The 24,727-nt window shown below is 32.4% G+C and overlaps 1 protein-coding gene across 1 annotated transcript in view; it reads left to right on the top strand.

The window, feature by feature from the left end:
• Positions 1-6,964: 6,964 nt before the first annotated feature.
• The window catches only part of LOC134683070 (lactadherin-like), an 87,628-nt gene continuing 69,865 nt past the window's right edge, over positions 6,965-24,727 (top strand). The window contains exon 1 of the mRNA XM_063542121.1: positions 6,965-7,132. The gene's annotated coding sequence lies outside the window, so the exon portion shown is untranslated. The remainder of the gene's footprint in view (positions 7,133-24,727) is intronic.

The following is a 24,727-nucleotide window of genomic DNA, read 5'->3' as shown; positions in this document are numbered from 1 at the left end:
ATAATAATTCCTCACTAGAAATAAAAGATTATTTTACTTAATACTCCGTATAATTGTCTTTACTGAGGATGAAAAAACAGCAAGCGCTCTTTGCAAAAAAGATGAAAGTGTTAATCTTTCTAAATATATGTCTAGTCGCGTTTTCCATTTCTTGTTGCTTCGAACCTCATGATATAGACTTACTTGACTTTTCAACATTATCTTAGCTTAACAAAATGTCAAAATGCTTCATTATAAATAATGACTTTACTTCACATCTATTGTGATTTGAATAGTGCATTCTTCGTGCAAAATTCAGCAAGTCAGTCAGTCCCTAAAAAGAGATACACTGAACTTCTTGTTTTCTCATTACACCGGGAAAAAATGTGATAGATTAGTGTTCACCTCTAGTAGGAAATGTACAGAAAAAAGGAAGCTTATATACAGTTGTTGGTAGCCTGGGCTTATCCAACCCAGTAGGTTGTTCTTACGGGATGTTTGAATACACTGCCACGTTTAATGTTATATCTGGAGGCTAATGTGATATATGTCCTGTGTTAGGAGGGTCTTCAGTATTTGTAAGAATCCTCTCAACTTCTTTTCTATTTGGTAAATTGAGAGACGTATTTTTGCGGTCTTACTTTTAAAATTTAGTAAAAGGAATCGATGTCTAATCTTTTAATATCCCAATTGCATGTGCCCTATATTAATGATATCCTAACTTGTGACATTTTGTCTGGAGATGTCACAGTCTTACGATTCAGTGCCAACAAGATAACAAAAATATGGAGTTACTCACCATACGACCTTCAACTAATGCCTTAAAGTAAGTTATAACATTTTTCTCGTGTCATTCATAATATGCATGTAATATTTGCCACTGTATGGGCGTTAAAACCAATCTAGCATCTTCATTTTTCATACAAACTAGTGTTTCTATTTGTTTTTCTCCAGATTCTGGTATTCTTGGCCTCCATGTGAAGTTGACCAAAGATGGAATTGGCTAGTTGCGTTTAGGTCATTGTGGTTATATAGCTCTTTGGTTGCGTCGGCTCCTATACAACATTAGCATTCAAGTATTCCCTACAGAACGTTTCTGATGAAGAGAAACCCAGAAAGCGCTTCGGGCGCATTAAATGTATCAAGTGTTGTTTTCACTTTTTTTTGTTAAGTGCGCACATGTTGAAATAATAAAAGATTGCACTTAATACCAACAACAAAGCGAACAAAAACGAACGCAATCAAGAGTAAGTTAGGTGTTGATTACCTAATCATTATATAACTTACACGGTGCAGTCTTCAGGTACTTTATCAAAGCCTATATACCTACAGGTACAACTTTGATCACCTGTGTTAAGCGATCTGGAAATCCAAATATAAAGGTTATATACATCATTAAGGAATATTTCTCTTTCATCCTTAACTTAAGATGAAAGTAGCATGTTTTTTTTCACAAAATCTATCTGCAAAAACTTTTCACCATGTAAAATTTTCTGTTGGAAATTGTTTTCTAATATGTTTAAATTTATTTCCGTATTTTAATTATACTTTAAAAAATTAATTTCAATTGATATGTGAATAATTCAATTAAAATAACAGGTGATAGCATGTCGAACAGTCTTCCTGGTAACATTTATTTATATAGAAAATTACATATTTGAAGAAAACCTGTAAGAAGTTTAGAAACACGAAATTATTTCTTTTTATTATTTGATTAAAAAAGAAACAATATCGTGTTTCTATATATACATACCTGTTAAAACTTTAGTTATGCAATGAAGCTCAGAATGGAAAATTGAAAGTGCATTATGTAAAAGAAATAAATGAGTTTTAGCAAGTCGAAATCAAAATATCATAATCGTTAAATTTCAAGATATTAAAATTCAAAATTGTTGGAAATAAAATTTGTTTCAAAATTGAAAAATTCTTCATGTAGAAATTTGTATTTAAGAAAAGATAAAAATCAAATATGCTATACCTTTTTTCTAGGTCCCAAACAGGCTTCCGTATGTGCAAGTAATGGAGCAAGATTTCTTTTGTTGGTTTCGTGCTGCTCACTCCTATTTTTTTAGTTAAACAATTCGTGGACAATTGTTGGGTTGTCGATATTTTTCTATTTGGTTATTCGCTGTCCTTGCTTTTTATTTCAAAATCTATTAGATTTCTCATTTTATACTTGTAAGAGAGGGACGAAAGATACCAGAGTGACAGTCAAAGTCATAAATCGAAAATAAACTGACAACGCCTGGCTAAAAATGAAAAAGACAAACAGACAAACAATAGAACACATGACACAACATAAAAAACTAAAAAATAAAAAACACGAACCCAAACAAAAAATAAAGGTGTTCTTCGGTGCTTCGGAAGGGAAAGCAGATCCTGATCCACGCGTGGCACCCGTCGTGGTGATTATGTTAGAACAAAAACAAATCCGGTTAATAGTCTAATTCGGTAGGTCAAATTCATGAAAAGGAAGAGGATTGTAAATTGTAATTGTTCCAGTTGATACAATATTCCAAACCTATATTTGGTTAGAGGATTGTTGAGTACGAGGAGGCTTAGGGTTCTAAGTTGTAAAGTTGTATTATACAATTTATATTTCTAAGAGGAACCTTTGCCGAAAAAAAAAGAATGACAAACAACAGTGTACAAAAATCAACATAGAAAACTTAAGACTATAAGCAATACGAACAACATATAAAATCTCCGTCATGATGAGAGTGGCGAAAGATGACCACGGATATGTTACAAAAGTCGTCGCAACAATCACGGCCTCGTTTCAGCGATTATGACTTCACTGATTTAACCTTATGACATAATTTGTATTGATTCCCATGAGCAACACGACGGGTGCCACACATGTGGAGCAAGATGTGGTCACCTTTGCTAAAGACTTATATCACTCTCTGTTTTGGTTGGGTTCATGTTGCTTAGAATTAAGCTTTTTCAGCAGTGTTTTATGGACTAATGTTTGTCTTTTCAACTTTTTTTCTTTTTGTGCCAGTAATTTGTCGGTTTTTGATCGATTTTTCATTTTAGTAGTTCTATTAACATCTCTTTCAAACTTGGCTAGACGAAGTAAATAGGCCAATATGATAAAGCATATTTCAATACCGTTTAGATTTAAGAAAAATCTTTAAATATTCGTAGTTTGAAAGTACAAAACTGTTAGAGAAAAATTCATTGCATATTCAAAAAATAAAAATAAAAACAAGTTTTCATTTCTTTTTAGCACAGATATCAACCAATAGAGTAGCTGGTTCCCAAATAATAAACTTGGCAGTAAAACGAAAAGTTATAAAGCCTTTTAACATACAAAAGAAGTGTAGAAAATTTAAGATTCTCATTGATTTTTAATCCTATATCTTTTGCAAGAGAACATTGTGCAAACACTGCAGATACCGATGCATTAGTCTTGGTGATTCAGTATATTTATATGCTATATAAACAACATACTCGACGCCCTTTTCAGTAACATGATTTAGTATAATTTTTGTCACAATATTCCATTATTTAAAATTTTATAGTCTTTAAGAAATATCTCTTGAAATGAATAACGTTATTTTATCATATCCCCATGACACTTTCAATCTCTTGTCGCCTGGTTTAACAGGAATAAAGAAACAAAATTCAAACATATTAGCAATATTCTGACAAAATGATTCAAATTCAAAAACTAGACAGATTAAAAATTTTGTCTAATCTTATTTATTATAAAATATTTAAATTTTAACCTTTAATGAATGCGGAAAATTTTAACACTACACTACTGTGACCAGAATAAAACATGGAGAGCCATTTTGTTCGATAATTTGCACGGTATAATCGTACTTTGGAGTTTCGTGCATTAATATTCTGTCTTTCATGCTCCGTTACAGAAGAACGATAGCCCGGATGAGCCTCTTGCCTGCTAAATAGACATATCATTTACGTATAGTTATCTAGGTGGTCTGAATGTTTGATTGATGCAGATTAAATTCAATAGATTCAAGCTATCAACGAAAAACTTAGAATATTATGAGTTTTATATGGCCAAACAGCTGGAAATATTGTGTTTTCTGTACAACATACTAAATTTACGCGGACTAGTTCTTTACATAAGTAAATATACTATAACGGTTTTAAATGGACAATCGTCGTGGCCGGAAATAAAATGGAGAATGGAAATGGAGAATGTGTAAAGGAGAGTACAACACCGACCAAAGAGCGGAAAACAGCCGAAGGCCACCAACAGGTCTTCAATACAGCGAGAAAATGCCGCATCCGGAGGAGTGCTTCAGCTGACCCCTGAACAAAAATTTGTATTACTAATGCCTCGTTCACACGGACATTTAATTCGAATCGAATGCGAGTCGAATTCGCTAATCGCGTTTACACACTCTTCTTTTTTAATTCGAATTGCATAAGTAGTTCAGTGATAATGGACGTCATACTAAACTCCCAAATGTATAAAAGAAACTAAAACTAAAAATCATAAGACTAACAAAGGCCAGGAAGGCTAGCAAAGAATGTAAATTAACCCATCATAGATATCAGGATTGACATTTTATATTTTTATAAGCTATGCATCATGTCAGCACTGAAGCATCGACTATTCGGCTGATGATGCCCTATTAGGTGTGGGTTTGGGTGGGGGGGACCCACCTGACGTGGTATCAAATTCTTTATACATGTCACGATATGGTGTACAATTTTTCCATACATGTACATGTATGCCTGGAAATTTGAGACAACTTTTTTTTGGACCACCGGAACCCTCCCCCCTCTGGACCCGCCAATGGTGTAGTCAATTATTACACATCAACGATAAACAATGAAAAATATTCACAAATTATTTTTACTAAAAAGGGGAAAACCTAAATATAGAACAAAGAATAGTTACCCCGAAACGAAATGCATCGCGTTTTCTTTATCTTTAGTATATTTTTTTTTTTTTAAGAGTCCATGATTAAATACTGATTACGCAGCACAAACATGACAAATAAGCTCTACTTAGTGACACGGGGCAATACATATTAATAAATAAAAAACAAATTTGAATTGGGGACTTATATAAACAAATTTAACGCTTGTTAATGTATTATATGATGAGCAAATAAGATAGTTAAGGTTTTAACTATATCCCTATTTGGGATATAGGATTGTGATGATTTCAATGCAAAATAATTTACAATTTAAATACATCTTGATATTTGAATTTCTGTGTATTGATAGTGAGACCAAAGCGATGATTTCTTTTTCATTAGGGGATACTTGGGTAAACACACGTTAGATAATCTGCATATATTTTGAGAAGAATTAAAATCCTACTTTTAGTTCTTGGAGATGTGGTTATTTTCTCCTTCTCCGAACGAACACCCAGTTCGAGTTTAGATTTATTGGTATGTTTGAAAATGTCCACCTTAATTTTTTACACGTATTTTGAACATTAATATTGTTTACATGTTAAGACATTAAAAGTCAAAAGTTCTGAAAGAAATGAAAGTATATAAATTAATGAACTCGTTATTATAGTAAATCGAAATGCACTTTACAGGATGAATTATACATCGAAATAATTGTAAATCTAAAGCTGATAATTTGATATGCAGTAAACGTCACAGTAACCACATACATTACAGTAATAGTGTAGCCGAAAGATGTGCAGTACGAAATTTAGTACGACTTGTATGTTTGGCAATATAAAAACCTCAGTAACCACAACACGTGTAAATCTAGTACGTTCAGTTAACAGTTGTAATGTGAGATAATTTGAATGTACTATAAGACAAGTCAATTTCAAATTCCTATTGTCAATTAAGAAATTACATTTTGTAATTACTTTTCAGTGTAAAAAAAAGTAAGTTAACATTTTCCGTCAGGTCCAATCGCTTTATTTTGATGTCATGAACCAATTGCACTATTCTTATCCCATACGGAACGTTGTGGTGCGTTGTTGTTTGACAATTTTATACAGTTGGATTTAATAGTGTTTAGGACCATTTCGATTTTATAAAGGCTCATTGTGTTGCATGGTTTGTTTGGGTATGTTGTTGGTTTAAGCAAGGAGGTTATATTAGTAACCTCCTTGGTTTAAGTTAAAACTCTCCTGACCACGTGCTTTAATAGGCAACGTTAATATTGTATAATTCAGAATCCGGCGATGACGGGACGGGAATGAATTCACCACGAAGGTGACTTAACAGGTTTGTAATAAAATGAGAAACACGACAGGTCCCACACTAGTGTGGAGCAGGATCTGCTTACCGGCCCTTCCGGAACACCTGAGATCAGCCGCAGCTTTGGTGTAACATGTGTTACGTAAAAACAGAAAAAAATTACCAGAATTTAAACCCAAATCAAACATAAGCATACATAACTTTATTGAGAAAGTGGTTGGACAGTATTCTAACAAGCAAGTCACAGTATACAACGTTATTCAACAAAAATAGAATAGGCACATATCATAGAAAATAATAAGAACATATATTCCATTCTCAATTTGATTACATATGCAGTTGGTGGCCTTCGGTTGTTGTCTGCTTTTTGGTCTGGTTGTTGTCGCTTTGACATATTCCCTATTTCCATTCTCAGTTCTATTTACCGTGATTGTTACGTTCAAAATACTAGGAAAGTTTGAAAATAAAACTAAAGTTTACGTCATATCATTGACCTCTTTTAAAGAAGAATGTGTGCCAGTTTATTTCCCTTCAGATGCTTATTATGAAAGAAAGGCATGTAGGAACGTATCTCTTTAAATATGTTAATTCATGCTCTATAATTTGACTAAAATTCTTTCTCTGAGGGTATATACTCTTCCCATTGTACAGGGACAATAATTAAAACTATCCATGTTTTCTATAAAGATGTCTAAATAACAAGAAAAACATCGGAGAACGTTGTAAAGCATTTAATATAACCGAAGTGGAGGCGTACCTATAACTGAATGGTTCACTGGGTCATAATCACACAAAATGTACCATGATATTGTTTGTAACTCTGTGATACCGTAGATAAGAAAAAGGTGTGAAAATTATCATTTTTCGTTGAGGATAGAGTAACGGGAGGTCTAACATTTGATACCCCTTGTCTTTTATTCAAAGAATGACTAAAGTGATTCCATATTGTATCCCAGATGACTTTCAATTAATTTGCGATCGCCAGAAATGCTAAGGTAACGTATTTAGTTTCTTTTTATTGCTATTAAAGGTTAGAGACTGAAGTCTTATGTTTCGCTTAATGTTTTAAAGTCAAAGCATTAAATCACTTCTGCTATTTTTATCATAGTGTCGCCGAGAAAACAGTAACGGAATGTCTCCTCAAAAGATCAAATATAAAACTGCAACAATGCGCATGAGCATGATCAAAGACCAAGTTCATTTCTACGCTTTATTGAATTTGATTCAATTAGTACAGGAAAACATTTAGTAACAGTGTTTTTGCAATCTTGAAGTGATAATGTATTCGTGAAAAAGACTAAATTATTAATTATCAACGAACTGTTAATTTCTGCCATGATAAAAACCTCATCAAAGATACCAGACTAATAATACTCAGGGACACTTAGTCCGGTGTCAGGTCGCATCAGTAATGGTCAATTAGATTAATGTACAAAAAATATATACCGTGAGTCTGTCTGATTTGAGCTTATAGATTTGCGCGGTATCAACTTAAAATCAGCCAATGAAGAAGTTTGGTACTTACAATGATTCATAATATATATTTTGTAAAACTTTACAAATAGTGGTTCCTATATGTATCTTGTTCATACATTTAAGGTTTTTCTTACCTTGTTCTCAGGCCGTTTCTGATATTGGGTAAGAGGCACTAAAAACAAAGAAGAATTTGCATTCCTAAATTTTAATTTACATGTGATATTATACATGTAGGCAAATTATGGTAGGTACATAGCCATGAACATGAACATATATTTAGATGACCGTGATTTTCAAAACGTGCAAATCTTGTCACTCACTGAATTGAACAAATCCATGGAACGGTGTCTACTGGCTATTCAATGAATAAATTAATACCAATACAGAAAGACAATTGCGAAGGCCTTACGTTGGCCTATACTTGGGTATCTCCACTTTGTTTGAACTCTGACCTCTGATGGATAATTATCTTATAGGCAGTCTTACATCACCTCCTTAATATCAACCACTACAAATATAAAATTAAAACCCAAAGGATGTATTGCCCAGGAGATACCCAAGAGCGAAAATGTAGTACTTACTACAATCTGTATGTGGCTATAAATAGTAAAACAGAAAATATCAAATAAAACATAGTGAAAAAAAACCATTCACATATTTCGTGATATAGGGCCAAATATGGCCTTGAATTTCAACTTTATCATTAAATTTCAAAACTGCTATAACTTGGTTCTTAAAAAGATCTATTTCAAAATCTTTACTTCTTTTTTTTTAAATTATTTATAAAACTCTTTATAAGATTTCATTATCTGTAAAAAAAAAATGTAACAAAATTTCAGATATCCTTATGATATAGTTTCTGAGAAAGATGTGACGAAAAATATTTTAGAGACGGATGGACGGACAGACAGACAGAGGTAATACAGTATACCCCGTTTTTTTTAAAGCGGAGTTATAGAAATATAATCTCCAATAAAACTTGTTTAATAATCATACAGTTACACATTACCAAAGCAACAATCGAAGTTGGAAAACATACTTAATTTCATTTTTTTTATATATAAATTAGGCCGTTAGTTTTCTCGTTTGAATTGTTATAGGTTACAATACACCATTAGATTTATGAGCGCGTGGTATTCAGAATTAAGAGTATGGCGAATCCTGATTGGTCGATATGTGCGCCCGTTATTTTTTATTATTAGAGACTTCGTGCACTCTGCTTTATACAAAAGGCAAAATAAAAATTATTCCGTAGCCCTAAAGGCACTGAGATGACTTTTCAACGCTAGGACAAGACACGTATTTTTAAGGGCAAAATTGATAGGCATGGGAGATAAGTACAAAATACGCTAGGAACAGCAACGCGAACCTATATTTTTTGGACCAAAACATACTGTCCTAATAACTTTTCTTTGATTCTAGCAAGGTTTCGTTAAGAAAATCAACTTTCTAAAGTCTGTATCTCGAAAAAGGCTACCATTGACGCCTATGGGGAAATTAATTGTTTATTTCAATCTTTACATTGTCTTATCGGGGCCATTTATAGCTGACTATGCGGTATGGGCTTTGCTCATTGTTAAAGGCCGTACGGTGACCTATAGTTGTTAATGTCTGTGTCATTTTTGATCCACTGTGGGCAATTGTCTCATTGGCAATCATACCACATCTTCTTTTTTTTTTATATTAAGGAATATTGTACTATAGGCTCAATTTCAAATTCCTCAAATGGTACGGTGTTCTATTTATAAGCAAACAAAGCACAATAACTTATACTTTTAAAACCACTTGTACCTGAAGGGCTTCTTGTAGTGCATATTTCATTTAAAACTTGGGCATTCCAGTCTTGTCGATCTGGTTTGTTTTGATCTTAAGAATGTACCGTTTTTGTGTGTTTGATTGACACATTAAAAGGGTGAAATTCACATGCAACGTGGTTGTATTTGAGTAACATAGATAAATGATAAAGATTTTATCACACATATTTTCTATCTTTCTTTTAAAACGCACAGGAGACAAACAAAAGCGGCTTTCAATTCAAACAATAAGCAGCCGACATCGAACTTTTTAAATTCAAAGGACAAAATGGGTGGTAGCTGTTTAATCTCATATTTCATAAACAGTTAAGTAAACTTCGTTTAAAATACAATACCTTGAGTATGATCCTTGTCAAGTTTTAAATAAATTTATTTTAAAATGTTGTCATATATAAGTAAAAAAACCGCAAATACGCTGAAGTTACTTTCACCGGAAATCAGAACACAAAGACCGGGCGTCGACTTTGCGAAAGATTACCAAATCCCCTGACCATATTTACTTAATTTTGAAAGTGGGCCAATTAAGTTTGATAATTAACATTTAGCCGGTATGTCACCATACACAATAATACAACTGTGTACTAAGAAAAGAAGTACCTTGGTTTTTTTCAGTCTAAACCTATCACTGTACACTTTTACTGCGACGAGAATATAGCAATAACTGTAAATCACATAGTGCGTTCATATATATATATATACACTTGATATATATGTGGTCAATTCATACCTTCTGCTTTCAAATTTATTTTAAACGTTTATGCTTACAAAAATACACCACAAACCAAAAGGGAATAGATGAAGAAAGGTCAAATAGCAAATCATGTACCTATAGGTAACCTGATCTCAATGTCTTTTACAATAACTAAATATTATTCTCCTTGCTCTTTTGGAATAAGTTAACTTTAAATTTAAATAAATGAATTTCAAATTATTTCTATTTTTGTTTTCATTGGAATGTGCAAAGGTGACCCATATCTACCAATTCCAAATGTGTACTGCTTCGAAACGGATACATGTACTTACACCACGTAGTGTTGTCGCGCATCTTTTTTTCATCTCGAGGCTGTTTTTCAAATTTATTTGAATTAGCCTAACTACGCAATTTTTACGTATTGTTTTCTTACGTTAAAATCCGTTCCTATTATATCTGAATGAAATAAAAGTATAAGGTGGACCTCGCTGTCAGCAGGGGAAAATAATGCCCCAATTTGTCAAATTTATTTGATTCTCTTCACCGCGGTTGAAATAGAATATACCTTAATTTATACTTATTTACGACAAAAATATAACCCTTCCCTAAAATTTTATGCATTTTAATATGTAATTTGAAACAATGAAAGAAGTATGAAAGAACTCCCTACCATAAAAGAGTCGGTGACACGTAATTGTTATGTGAACCACACACAAAAGATTCAAAGCAAACGTAAGGCAGGGGTCATATACAATTTTACACCTTACTCCTAAGTTGATAAATCTAAAGTTCGTTAGATTAATGTATAATGCACACTACATTAGGTGTAAAATGCATAAGACGCCTCGAGATAATGTTAAATGATAAAGAAGTATTTCAAGGCCGGATAGGTTTCAAATGATGCAGAAAATCTGTTGGTCGTATCCGCTTGCACAAATGCAAGCATTGTACCAAACTATATCACCATATTTCATCATTAGTATTTGAAATGTAACATGAGGGGATTCGTGTATAAGCTCGCGATCTTTATTTGTTTAATTATATATAGACCATATGGATGTTCTCCTTTGAAGGAGGATACAAAGGATGACACATAATACAAATAATCTACCAGTGATAGTTTCAATCTTAGACTCTAGATGGAATTACTATAAATGAAGTATGAAAAATCTAAAAAACAATCAATTTAAACTTTTTGGTTCTAGCTTTTTGCGTGATATACATTGTAAGAGAATGCAGACTTAACAGACTCAAACTAGCGACTATTTTTTTAAAGTTTTGAGCATAAAGCAAGTTTGTGGTTTTCAGACATACCGCCATGTTGTTTTCTAGCCTGCTGATTCCTATTGTTTTCGTTTTAATGGTCGCTACTTTTAGTTTTGGTAGCAGATTCTACACGCAGTGTTGGTGAGAAAAAAAATGTTAAACTTTGAAAATAAATGTATACTACTCTTCTCTGCATTAGATTGAATATACATGGATTAATAATGGTTGCATAAACGAAACAATGACAATAAACTATCCCTTTTTATAGTTGTACCATTTATAAATTCTGACATTTTACATTTGCAGAATAACTATTTAGAGTTCTATCTCAGAGTTCTATATGGTCTCTTATAGGAGACACTTCAAAACGTTTCGTCTTAAAATCTGCACACGATTCTGCATGCCCATGTATTTTATTTTTTGCAGATATCTATGATAGAAATGAAATTTTCCTAGTTTAAAATTTCAGCATCTAGATATATAATCCCGGTATGCACTTTAATCGAACTATAATACAAAAATTAAATAAAACCTACTATTTTAACAAAGAAATGTTTGACAACCGAGTTGTCTCATTGGCACTCACACCACATCTTCCTATATCTATATAGAATATTTTTCAATATCTATCATAACTTTTTAACTAAAACCACGCAAAGAATATATATGAATGAGATTGACCTCTATCGACTGTAATAAAGGCTAATACACTTTTCACCTGTCCCGAGGACCATATTAGGTTTGTATGTGGCTAAGGCACATCAAACAGTTGTCCTCTTCATGATTAGATATATCACTTTTCATTTCTTAAATAGAGGTGATTGTCCATGAAAATTATGTGTATTTTATCTGTCGCGTTATTTTTTTGACATTAAAAATAATAAATAAAAATATTTCTTTTTAATTTTATTTTAAGTTAAAAAAATTATTTTAGAAACCATAGTTTCGTCTATTCTTTAAATATTTTGTATATTTATTTTTTTAATTATAAGCATGCACACATGTTTATATCAAGCTTCATAAATTTATAGGTCTTTCAGGGCGGTCCTAACCCAGGACAAAGGAGGGGGGGGGTCCAATTACATGTCCCCATTCAAATGCATTGATCGTCCAAAAAAGGGGGGTTCCAACCCCCGGACCCCCCCCCCCCTCTGGATCCGCGCCTGTATTTAATCTCACTGTAAATGGTAGTTCCTGATTTACTCATCAAGCGCATGACTCATTACATGTCGCTTGCCGATTGTGAACTTTCGCTTTATATGTGGTTTGAGGAAAAAGCATTGGGGCTTGCCATTAATGAGGCAATTGGCAAATACAAAACTTTTAAAAGTTAACTGTTAGTTATTACAACATCGTATAACGTATTGACCAGATATTCGAAGAAAAAACACAAAAAAAACCCCAAAAAGGCTTCAAATTATGCATATACTTTCATGTATTTTATAGGATTGATTATATATAAACTGCTCAAGCCAAAAAATGGGTCTTATGTCATATTTTCCTTTCAATATAAAAACGATAAATAATATGTGAACTTGAATCTTTCTTTCGCTGATAGAATATGTAAGTAGTAGTTGGTTGTCACTCTATAGTAAACTTACTTTTTAGCCTTTAAAACTGAAGAACTCGGTGTCTTTTCAAATATATATATTCATGTTCTTTTCAAATTATATAAAAAGAAGAAAATCTTATTACGAATATTTTATGTATACACGATGCATATAAGTACAAAAGGTCTCAAAGTATAACAGTATTTATCGAGTGTGTCTAGAATTAATATCTATATTTGTTTATTAGAAAACCTTTTATTAGCTGTTTGAAAGAGAAAAACATAATAAATTTGGGTTTTTACAACCATCGTTTTTACAATAAATACTCAAAATTAGCATTTCAATGGTGTATTCACGATCCACCATGACTATGCAATGTCAACAAATTAGTATGTTCTTTCGGTTAAATGAAATTTATATATATGTAAATGAAAAATGATAAACCCCAAATTTTGGGAAGTATTGTCAGCGATGTGGACAAAAATCGGTTCATTTTTATTACTGAATGCATTTTATAGGATTACGCAAGCTACTTTGACTTCTGTTTCACTTAGACTGAAACCTTTCAATTCAGTCGACCACAAAGGGAGTATTGACATTATAACGAGGCTTGTTTTCTATCAGAGACATAAAATACTTCTCTATCTCTATGTTTGGGTTTTCTAAACTTTGTTTTAATGCGTGTGTCGGATGAGGAGAAAACAAGAAGAGAATGCAACGCTGTATCTATTTTATATTTCGATACGGTTAATTCATTTTTCTTGTATAGCTATAAGCTGATGTCTTTAAGCAGGAACATAAATATTGTTAGATAAACTGTTCCCAGCTTTAAATGGGTCTCACCGGGGTCTAAGTGTGATGCGGGATTGCCGATTTTTTGTAAGGCGTGACACGTGAAAGTCAAATTACTGTGTCGTGAAAACGAGAAAGACGGGAAATGTAGTCTAGCGTGACACTGGAAATTCAAGACAAAAAAATGAGAATTGCTTACCAAGTCTTATTTGTGTAAGCGGGATACGGGAATCTGACAAAACAGTAAGCAGGATCCGGGATCAGAACCCCAAAAGAGACCCCCTTTTAAGGTAAAAAGTATGTAAAAAATACACAGTCAATGTCCAAACCAGATAAATTCTTTCCTATTAAAAGGTGACGAGTTTGAGAGTAGTGATTTGTAAATTTCATTTTGTAGCAAATCTTCATACAAATAGTCCAGTGTTTACTGTTCAAATATGTATATAGTTTCAAATTTACAAGGTTAGACACAAATGAGAAAAAGTAAATAGGAATTTAATTGCATTCGGAATTCGAGAGTATTGAACCGCCGAACGAAGGAATTTGGCACAAAACGACTAAAAACCTGATAAATAAACATGCAAGGAACGTAAATCAAAATTTTTACATATATTTCCTATATCTTGTTGTCAGATAAGTACATCAAAATGTAAACCTTACTAATGGATAATTATTTATCACATTTAAAATGACAGCAAATAGCGAAAATGTAAATATTGTAGATTAAATTGAATTTATATGTATGGATTTTTATTGGAACGATGATGTTTCTCACACTTTAACAGACTGTTTACCGTAAATTGGCTTTACAGTAAGTGGGATTTATGATATAAACATGCTTTCGTCTGATATATGGTAGGCATGTTTATAAATTCTGTTTTTGTGGAATAGTATTTGTTATTTTGAAGTTAAAAGGTGATTTATAACCTAAATTAAAAAAAATCTACACTCATGATGATTTTAATTCGGGTTTTACATATATATAGTAGTAACGGCGTTGTTGCCAAAATTCCCTGTATTCCAAAATCGATTTCGGTAATTAATAAGAGCAGACACACAAGGACGAAACAGTTCGACATAATAAAAGGACAACAAAATAACAAACAATTGTATAATAAAACATGCATATTACATTCAAAATGTCATACTGTAACGAGTAACATGGACATGTGTGGGTGCACTCAAAAGATCACTTAAGAAGGCAGGTATCGTTTGTCGTTTCGTCGTAAATACTATACGTTGTATTAGTTTGTTACATGTTATTGCAAATGCTATTGAAATTTTTATCGGATAATAGTGAGACAGATTCATGCTTTGAACTTGCTGTTTATTGGCAGTTACTACAGTTGAAGAAATTTTGATTATTGTTCGATTCACACTTTGCTAACTGTGTTGATAATCACACCGAAGGAAAAACAAAAGACATAAAAAAAAATGGGAGACCTTTAGTTATTATATTGATATTAAGATTTAACAGAGATTGAATCTTATATCATGATTACTTTGTGAGCCCGAGGTTGCTACGAGGAATCCGCTGAACAAAAAAATGTTTATTTTTTCATATTCAAAATATCAGATTTCATTATTTCACTTATATTCCTCAAAAACTGCATGTATTGACACATTCAAAAATTTGAGACAATACATTTTGTTTTCAAAAGCGTGTATTTAAGAAATTATTGCACTCATCTCTCTAATGTTGATATATAATTTATTGTCTCTCGAAAAAGGCTTTGCTCATTGTTGAAGGCCGTACGGTGACGTATGGTTGTTAATTTTTGTGTCATTTAAACTCTTGTGGAGAGTTGTTTCATTGGCAAACATACCACATCTTTTTATTTTTATATTCAATTTAAGAAAAGCTGATTACACATTATTTGTATTTTGAATTGCAGTTACGAACTTTCACAATATTAAAACTATTTCCAGCAAGGTATAAATTGTCAGATTTGGGAAGGCTACAGCTGTAAATCGACCACACTTTGACATATAAAGTAATACATTTGACCATTTAATGCACGTTTGAATAAATATAAATTCTTTCGGTTTCCATATTTGAATAATGGATTGTCCACGTGTTACTTCAAATGTATAAATAACATAGAGATCGTAAACAAATTTCATGGTCCAGCTTAAACATGAATTTTGTCAAATATTAAAGGAAATAAAATCAACATATTTGAATTGATGTGGTTAATAGTTAGAAATCAAAGGTCTGAGGGAGGGGTTCGTGTATGGACACTACTGTAATCAAAATCAACAACAACAAATGTTTTCGTACTTAGTAACCTTCCGGAACAACTGAGTTCATCCATCTTGTTTTTGTGTTTTTCGTGGTGCTCAGGCTTTTTATTGTTTTATTTTGATTTGTTTAGTCAGTGTTGTTTGTCTATTCATCGTTTTCGGTGTTCTCCCATGATTTTGTCGATTAAATTCGAGTTTTGTTTCTCCTTTTTTTCCCCTGATTCTTAAAAGCATGACATGTTATTTTGGTATAGTCTCATCAAATACTGATTATTTGACTCCATTGGAAAAATGCATGTAGAAATGTATAAAGATAGAGTTGGCTTTCATGCTGTACGTACGGTGAACAGCAATATTAAATTTAAAATGAAAAAAACTTTGTGAATTAAAAAATTATTCCGGGTACAAAAAACCCAAAGCTTTGTAGAATTCGTTTGAGCGGTTCTTTTTTCAATTTGCATAATTTGTTAAGACAAAAAAGATAAAAAGCAATCGATGATTTCGGTCAGATTTCGGAAAATAGACGAAAGGTTAGACTTCACCTGTCCATTTAGACCTTAAAGGGGATGTAGAATGAAAACGCACCAAAGGGCATGTCCGGACATTCATCTTTGGAAACCATACATTTACCTCTAGATGTCGGATTGTATTTACTTTTGTTTGTCGGAATGTAAGATTTGTAATTTTCCGTTTATTATATAGCAAGTATTGTAATATGAATAGCAAGAGATGTTAAGAATTCGACAATGAGTCAGCACTTTTGTTGAAGATTTTATGTTTAAATTTTGTATATGCACTCAGACTCTCATGTTGTTTGATTTTGAAAATGATTATTTCTCAGTAAACATTTACACATTTGCTTTTTTTTTTTTAACATAAAATGACCTTTGAATATATTGAAATTATATTAAGGGTGTGTGAACATTGTCGGTTAATTCTTTCTGACATTTTCAAAACGATAGGATTTTAAATGCGGACCACCTAAAACTTACTATTTATATCAGGTTTAACAAAACACGTATAGTAGGGCACAATATGTCAAAAATGTGGGGTAAACTGTTGTTTATGTTATGTTGTACATTATAGATCTCCAGAAAGAAGTTCAGAATACTAGATCATAGCGTGCCTGGTGGCCATTTTGTTTAATTGTGAATCAAGATATACAAAAACTTCTGAAAATTTACATATGTTCAGTAATAATTAATTGGATAAAATATAATAAAAATACCATGTTTTACATCTTTTTAGTTGTTGTTTACAACTCTTTTTATGTCAAATGAAAAATTCCTTAAGGAAATAATGCGAAATGGTAATTTGTCTTTTTTGTCTTGTGGTGTTTAATTAATTCTTTTTCGTCTCTGTCTGTTTCAAAATTTGTTCACGGAAATTTGCATTTCTGTTTGGGGCCATGCTCTTGGCATTTTTGCCGAAAAATTCCACATAAATGTCACTTGAATAAGTCAATGAAAGTCTTCATACCTTTTTACTTAACTTAAAAGTCAGGGCACTTTGACCCAAATGAAAAGAACAAGTTTCTTGTCTTTTCTTTAAAAAATGGTTCGTCAAAATTTAGAAAAAAACATGATACATTGGTTTCTGCACCAACCATGTATTATTATTATAAAACCTTTTGTAAAAAAATGGACAAAAGGTAAATTTACAAATTCATAAACAAGATATATCATGGATGTAACTACTATTTAAAGACTTTGTAAGAACAATATACATGCGACGAGCATCAAAACTGTCAGCTTTAATTAAGTCGTTAAATCCGATGTCTCGTGTAAAAAGACTGCCACGCTCTTTGGACATTGAAGAACACTTGCTTGTTTCACTCTTTGAATGACCCGTAACTGGCCAGTTGTACTAGGCAAAATGGCTGTCCGTGTCATTTACACACTAAAGAACCCTTGCAACAACTCTTCGACGAGTCTGTTACTGGCATGATGTATTAGCAAAGTCTCTGTCCGTATCATTATGCCATTCGTTATAAAACAGAATGTCGACCTGATTAAGATATCCAAGGCAGATCCAGCCATTTTTAAAAGGTGTTCCTAACACATGTCTCTATTCAAATGTATTGTTCGTAAAATTCAAAATGTATTGTTCGTTAAAAAAAAAAAGGGTTGCGGCACTCTAATTTACCCTTCATCCCCGACCTTCTGATATTCCACGTCGTCGAGTTGTTTTTGCGTTGACGTGTTCCTATATATAGTCCCTTTTTTTAAAACTTGTATTGCATAGGTTTTTTTTTATGTTGAATATCTTGAATTATTCAAAATACTGCAAAGAATATACAACTTGCAGAACTACCATTATGATTTTTTATTTTTGTCTAGGGATATTCTTTCTTTTTCTTTTTTGTCAAGCAAGCAACACATTACTATTATTTTACCATTTTTCTTTAACTTTAAACATTTAATTGCAATAAAAATCTACCATGAAAATTTTCTTCAGTATCGCGGATCAAATATTATTTTTCTTTGAGTTTAGGACTTATGATAGTGTTTATAGAGAAAGATCACAACCTCCGGTCGTTCCATTAATTGTTTTGAGACAAACACTCCCCCACACAGACTTCTTTACTATTTTTCTTCTTAAGTTCGAAATAAAATTCCCACAAAGCACGTTTAATCACTAAGATTAAAGTTTGGACAAATACTTTGGCCTCACAAGTGTTGATTTTCTAATCCATTGCATTTTCAAATTGTGAAATTCAAACATCTTTAAATTGTCATTAGAGTAAACCCTGTATACATACGAAAACTAAAATTAATTTTCTGTTTGATCCCTAATTTAACAGATAAAAATTCATAATATGAGAGAAGCATGTTTAAAGTACAATATAAGAGCTTATGTTCACAAGTTCTAAAAAAAAGGCCAATAAAAATCGGGCATAAAATTGAACTTTCAATGATGTACCTTTTGTACATAAAATAAGCAGCCGAAGATCAAAGAAAATCTGTCCTTTTATAGTTTAAAATGAAATTTTTGACATTTTACAAGTTAAAGATGGAAACCAGAGCAAAAGCTAAACATCTGTATACTTTCATCCTTAATGTGTATATTTTTGTCAACCTACCAATTATCGATTTTGACTCGTGGTTTTTATTAGCTTCTATCCCAGTATTTACATAATTTGTGGTTGGACCCCATAACCTATCAACTCAGATTTCTCCCTCAGTATGTATGATTTGAGGTTTGTATAAATACCAAATTGCTTGTCTTATTTTTGCCAAAAAAATGGTTTAAACTATACATTCGTTTTCCAAAATAAAAGGGAAAGGAACGGAAAGTTTTGGTTTGGATCTCGAAATAAAGTCAACATTTTTTTGGCAACTATACTTATGAATTTATGTGGTGTCAATTTAAGAACGATCGGTAATTCACAATTGATTCGAATCAAGGAAAAGTAACAATTCTGGTCCGAGGTTCTTTTACGTAGATCATGTAATCATAATGGCTACTAGCTATCGAAGCATCAAAGCAACAAAGCAACAAATGATTGTGACGAAATTGAATTTGTAGTCACGTTAAAATACTGAAAGCATTTTTGCGGTCATTGCAGTACAAAATGACCTTGCACGGTACCCATGCTTTCCCTGCCCTAATTACGTTCTCTCAAACGTTGTATATATTGCTTTTCAAGCTTACATGATGATTTTTCGCCGCAAAAAAAAAAAACCTCGTGCGAGAATCAAAATCATACAATTATATCCCAAAATTTGAATAAAAAACCCTTTCAAGGAATATATACAGGCCCGTAACATGATGTCTCTGAAAAGAGGGGGAGTGTACTTTGGGTCATAAAACTCTTACATTTACACGGCCAAACTTCAATCGGAATCTCGTTGTAGTATTCTCTCGAGTGGGAACTCCTCCCCTGATCTCGTTATGACATAATAAACATTTCACCAAAGTCGTACTTGTAGAATTTGGTAAGGGATCATAAATTCCTACCAATCTGGATTTTTCAGTTCTACCCTCGTTGTCATTTCGCCACAGGTGTTTCTAGTTACGCCATTTTACAGATTGCCCTTTAAAATGACAAAAACTGTACCATGAGATAAATAACACTCTAATCCGACTGTTTAAAATATGGACCGTTAACCAATGTTCGCAGTCGACTCCCACGCCACATTTTCACTATACTTCAAAGTGATGTAATCGCCCTGAAAAATTATTCATGTAGTAAGTTGTTCCCTATTTCCATAAGACCAACGCATACTGGAAAATGACAGCCGAATTATAAATTGTTATATATAGAAGTTTTATATTGTTACCGATGACAATTTCAGTATTGTGTATTCAAATGTAGTTGAAATCTTTTGAAGAAAAAAATTCAAACAAAAAAATAAAAGAAAAAGGAATTGAAATTAATAATTGTACATACCGTTGTTATTCTAAGACGAAAAACTTCGTTTCTATATATACAAATTATTACTACTTTTTACCATAATATATGTCTGTATAGCTTAAATAGATACCTGACAAACTCATTACATATATATGTCGAGTGCACCTTGTTTATACATGACAACAACGACCTGAGAAAGGTTGGAACATCTATACCATAATGTAAATATACCAAACTTTGTGATCTCTTCATATAAATTATGTACTCGCGTAGACCATCCTGTCACCGCGGGCTCTACACTTGTGATATACTGAAAAAAATGATGACCGCAATACCAAATGCTAAAGATATTAAAAAAAGATTTTGACAATTTACTCTATGTATTGGTGCATGGAGATTGTTCTTGTTCTGTTTGTGCAGTATTGAAAACATTTTCATATATGTTCCATGTCGCGTAACTTTACAGTGCCTCAATTTTGATTTCCCATGCCGTATTCATGAATCTGTGAAAAGATATCAGTTTGTGCAATTCGATATACTGTGTGCTTTTTCAAAAATTCATTTCTACATTTGCGCAGTAAGGAGAAGGACTATTTCAAAATGTATATATATCTTCTGATCACGCTGTTTGTAAGTCGATAAATTGTTTTAGAAAAAGAAGTAAAAATCGCATCATATTACTTATTAACATGACAGAAACATTAGTCTCGATAACCCAGACGCATATTTAAATATAGCGTCTGGGGTGATTAACCGGACTGGTCAGATATTTATAGGGGGCGTTACAAATAATTAAATATAGAATATATCTATAAATAGCACTTCTGTTATCCTATTATGTTTAAAAACAATTAATACAAACGTAAGTTAACGTTACATGTATAAAAATTATGTGATTATTAAAACTGACATTTTGTTTGACCCTTTTTTGCCCAACTTGCAGATGGGCAATTTGAAAAGAACGATCAAAAACTGTAACAGGTCTTTTTTCCTGATTTTTTTGACACATGTAAACAAAAAAAAATAAAGAATTAAGACAGGATTTTTTTCGTGGGAAAAACTTGGTTGATTAAATAGGGAAACAATGTAACATGACTGTAGAGCGCCCTTCTTATAACAAGGTCTGGATCAGCCACTGTTTGTGTATAGGGATCTATAGGGGATACCACTCTCCGCTGTGCGCTAAGAGAGCCCAGGGATCCGTATAGGTGGACCGTTGTACATAAAGCCATACAATATACCCTAATTTTCTGGTGAGTTATAGTTTCTTCGACATGTATCCCGAACGGCCTATAATCTTGGACCTCATCTTTACATTTATTGTTATTTTTTTCGGTCCTGAATATTACCATTATTTACCACAAGACGATAACCAAGCAACCCAAAATCAATCTATTTGTATAGTATAACCAAGGATTTGTAAAGTTAGAAAACTATACAAATCCTTGTTATAACACACCACGTGTAATAGTCTATTATCTTCATACTATAAAATGCCATTTTTTTATATTTTTGTATTAAAGCATAGGTATACATGGTACACTCTCTATTCTATGAAATATTTGCCACTTCAGGTTTAGCAACCAACAGTCGGTATATTGATCTATTTTGTATCCACATTAGTCTGTATTCTTTATTTTTCCCTTTTTTCTTAGTTTTGTCTCGTTTTTCTTATTTCTATAAATTCTTGTAATAATTTATGCTTTCCTTTTTATATAATCTTTCAGATATCTGACGCACTTATCTTACTCGAAGAGCACACATCAAGTTATGTTTATGGAAAGAAAAAAACAAATCATACAAATACTAAGATTTCAATGTAGAAAAACCTCCATAACAACTTATTACTGGCAGATCAATGAGATCATACAATGAGCCAACTCAATTTTTATTTACAAAATTAACTGATCTTAAAATTGCAAACGACAGAATAGTCTGAATGTTTCACAATAATCTATATCTGCTTAACCTTTTGGGAAGAAAACATTTAGGGACCAATCTTCACACAATACCACTTTGCCAGTCTCCGTGTCAATGAAGAAATACATATTAAGTTAACCAGTTATTTGTGAAACCCAATACTCTTTGAATCAATCACATCGAACAGATGGAATGGGATTTATCCCATACTGCATGATAACTTGTAAAAAAAATTAACTGAAAAGTGTATTCTACTACTACAAACTATTATGCTGAGTTCACACGTAATACGAATTCGATTCCAATCTCCGGATTCTTCATTTATTAAAGGGCAGCTTCACAAAGATTATCCTGTACATGTGAACCTTTATATAAAATAAGGAGATTGGTATGATTGCTGATGAGGCAACAACCTAGCAGAGTTCAAATGACATGACTTACTTGACTTAATCCACTTCGTCCCAAGGGAGACATAGGGCGACTCAAATGACATGGATGTTCGCAAATATAATCACTGCTCGGCCTTCAATATTAAGAAAACTCCATACCAAATAAATAACTGAGAAGGGCCAGACATGTAAATGAGATACAATTCAAACGTGAAAACTGTTAAATTTCTTATTTGATTTTTAATTTGTTTAATTCTCTGACATATCTGACAACAATGTGATTCTTGATTTTTTTTTATTAATTTACTTAATAAATGTCTGTGTACCTTTTTTCGCTTCATGGTTACTGTCAGATAATGTTTGTACTGTGATTATAATGATTGCTGGCTGCTGCAGTAATTAAAAACAAATCTATGAATCTTTTTTTCTAATAAAATTGGAGCTGTTTATGATACAATGAAAATTCAAGTATTATAGATTTTTTTTAATTCTTCACATTTTACACATAATATCTATGCCCAGAAATCTTCATTGGTTTGTCTACAAAAGAAAGTAAATGTTAAAATCATATTAATTTTTGGTCACCAGCATAGCATATATAAAAAACAAAATGTTTGGAAAAAACATCAAATATATAAATATACATTTTAAAATGTCTTGGTGCAAGCTGAATCCTGCTACGGCATGCGAGATTATCTCGCTGTGTTGATGACACAACCCATTGGTGCCATGGCATTGGGTTGTTTCCTGTTCTTTTGTCGGGTTGATGTCTCTTTGACACATTCCCTGTTTGTATTCTCCATCAAAATCATGCATGAATTTTTATCATTATTGAAGGCCATACAGTTGCCTATAATTGCTCACATCCACCTCGTTTGAACTTGGGGTGGATAACTGTCTCATTGGAATTCATACCGCATCTTTGTATTTGTATAATGTTGACCTTTTGGTACTTTTATTCTCAATTTTTGTTTTAGTCTTCAGTTTGTCCTCTTAATCATGTTGATGTCTACTTTTGGTAATGTATATCACTGGGATCACCGGTTGTTGCCTCATTGACACCTCCTTTCATTGATGCTGGATCTATTGTTTTACATAAAATCGAATTTTCAGTGTTTTCCTCATGCCATGGTTTTATTTCAAGGTTTAGAAAGCCAATTGGTATATATTCACCGACAACATTGCATGTATTCTTTTATGATTTTTTTCAGTGTGGAAAAAATGCCTTTTAAAAGTGCAAAAAAAGTATTGTCCAGTTGACCTGTCCAGACTGTGTTTACTAACAGTATATTTTAATTACTTTTTATAACAAAGTGTCCCAATTCTTATATGTTTGTATAAGCTAAATGCATTTGTTTTAACAAAAAATCGAGCATAAATCGTTTTGACCGTTTGGTGTATGTTAAAATTGGCATCTTCTAGATATACTTTGTTTGGTTTTCTTCTGCTAATGGATTTGGATTGCGTTCCCTCCTTTAAATGTGTACAAAATTGCCACAGGCACATTAGCGTACACACGACTGTTCGAGTGGTCCCAATCAATACAAAAATTGCCATACATTGTATATAATTATTAACTTGCTTGCGTAGCACGGACATGCATGAAATAATATAACTGCTCGAAGTTTCAGGTTGTATTAAAATGTATGTAACAGTTTGTGTTGTTATATCATCTTACCAAAGTTTGATGTGCTGTTATTTTTCTTCGCGGTGATGGAAACCATGCTGTCTGGTGTTTTCCACCAGTTGTATGTCGTCACAAAAAAATATAAATAGCTTTAAACAACAATCGGTACACTCGGGCTTTTCAATAGTATTATCGTAATACAATTTCTTCCGAAGTCAATAACCAACTTCTTGGTTATTCGTCTTGGATGTTATCTTTAAATACAAGCTAAAAAATCCGATACTATTCCGAATGTCATAAATTACCATTTTTATATCACTTGTCATCCAGACGCTCTACTTTGAAAAATAAAGCGGCTGGATGATCGAGACTACAGAAACATTGGCTTGTTAATAACAAGAATAAGTGCCATCTTGTTTGTCATGTGACCACACGTATCTGAAGTATAAATGTGTACGAACACA

Source organism: Mytilus trossulus, chromosome 9, assembly GCF_036588685.1.
Source record: "Mytilus trossulus isolate FHL-02 chromosome 9, PNRI_Mtr1.1.1.hap1, whole genome shotgun sequence".
Lineage (NCBI taxonomy): Eukaryota > Metazoa > Mollusca > Bivalvia > Mytilida > Mytilidae > Mytilus > Mytilus trossulus.
The sequence above is the reverse complement of the archived record's forward strand: the minus strand, read 5'-3'. Positions and strand labels throughout refer to the sequence as shown.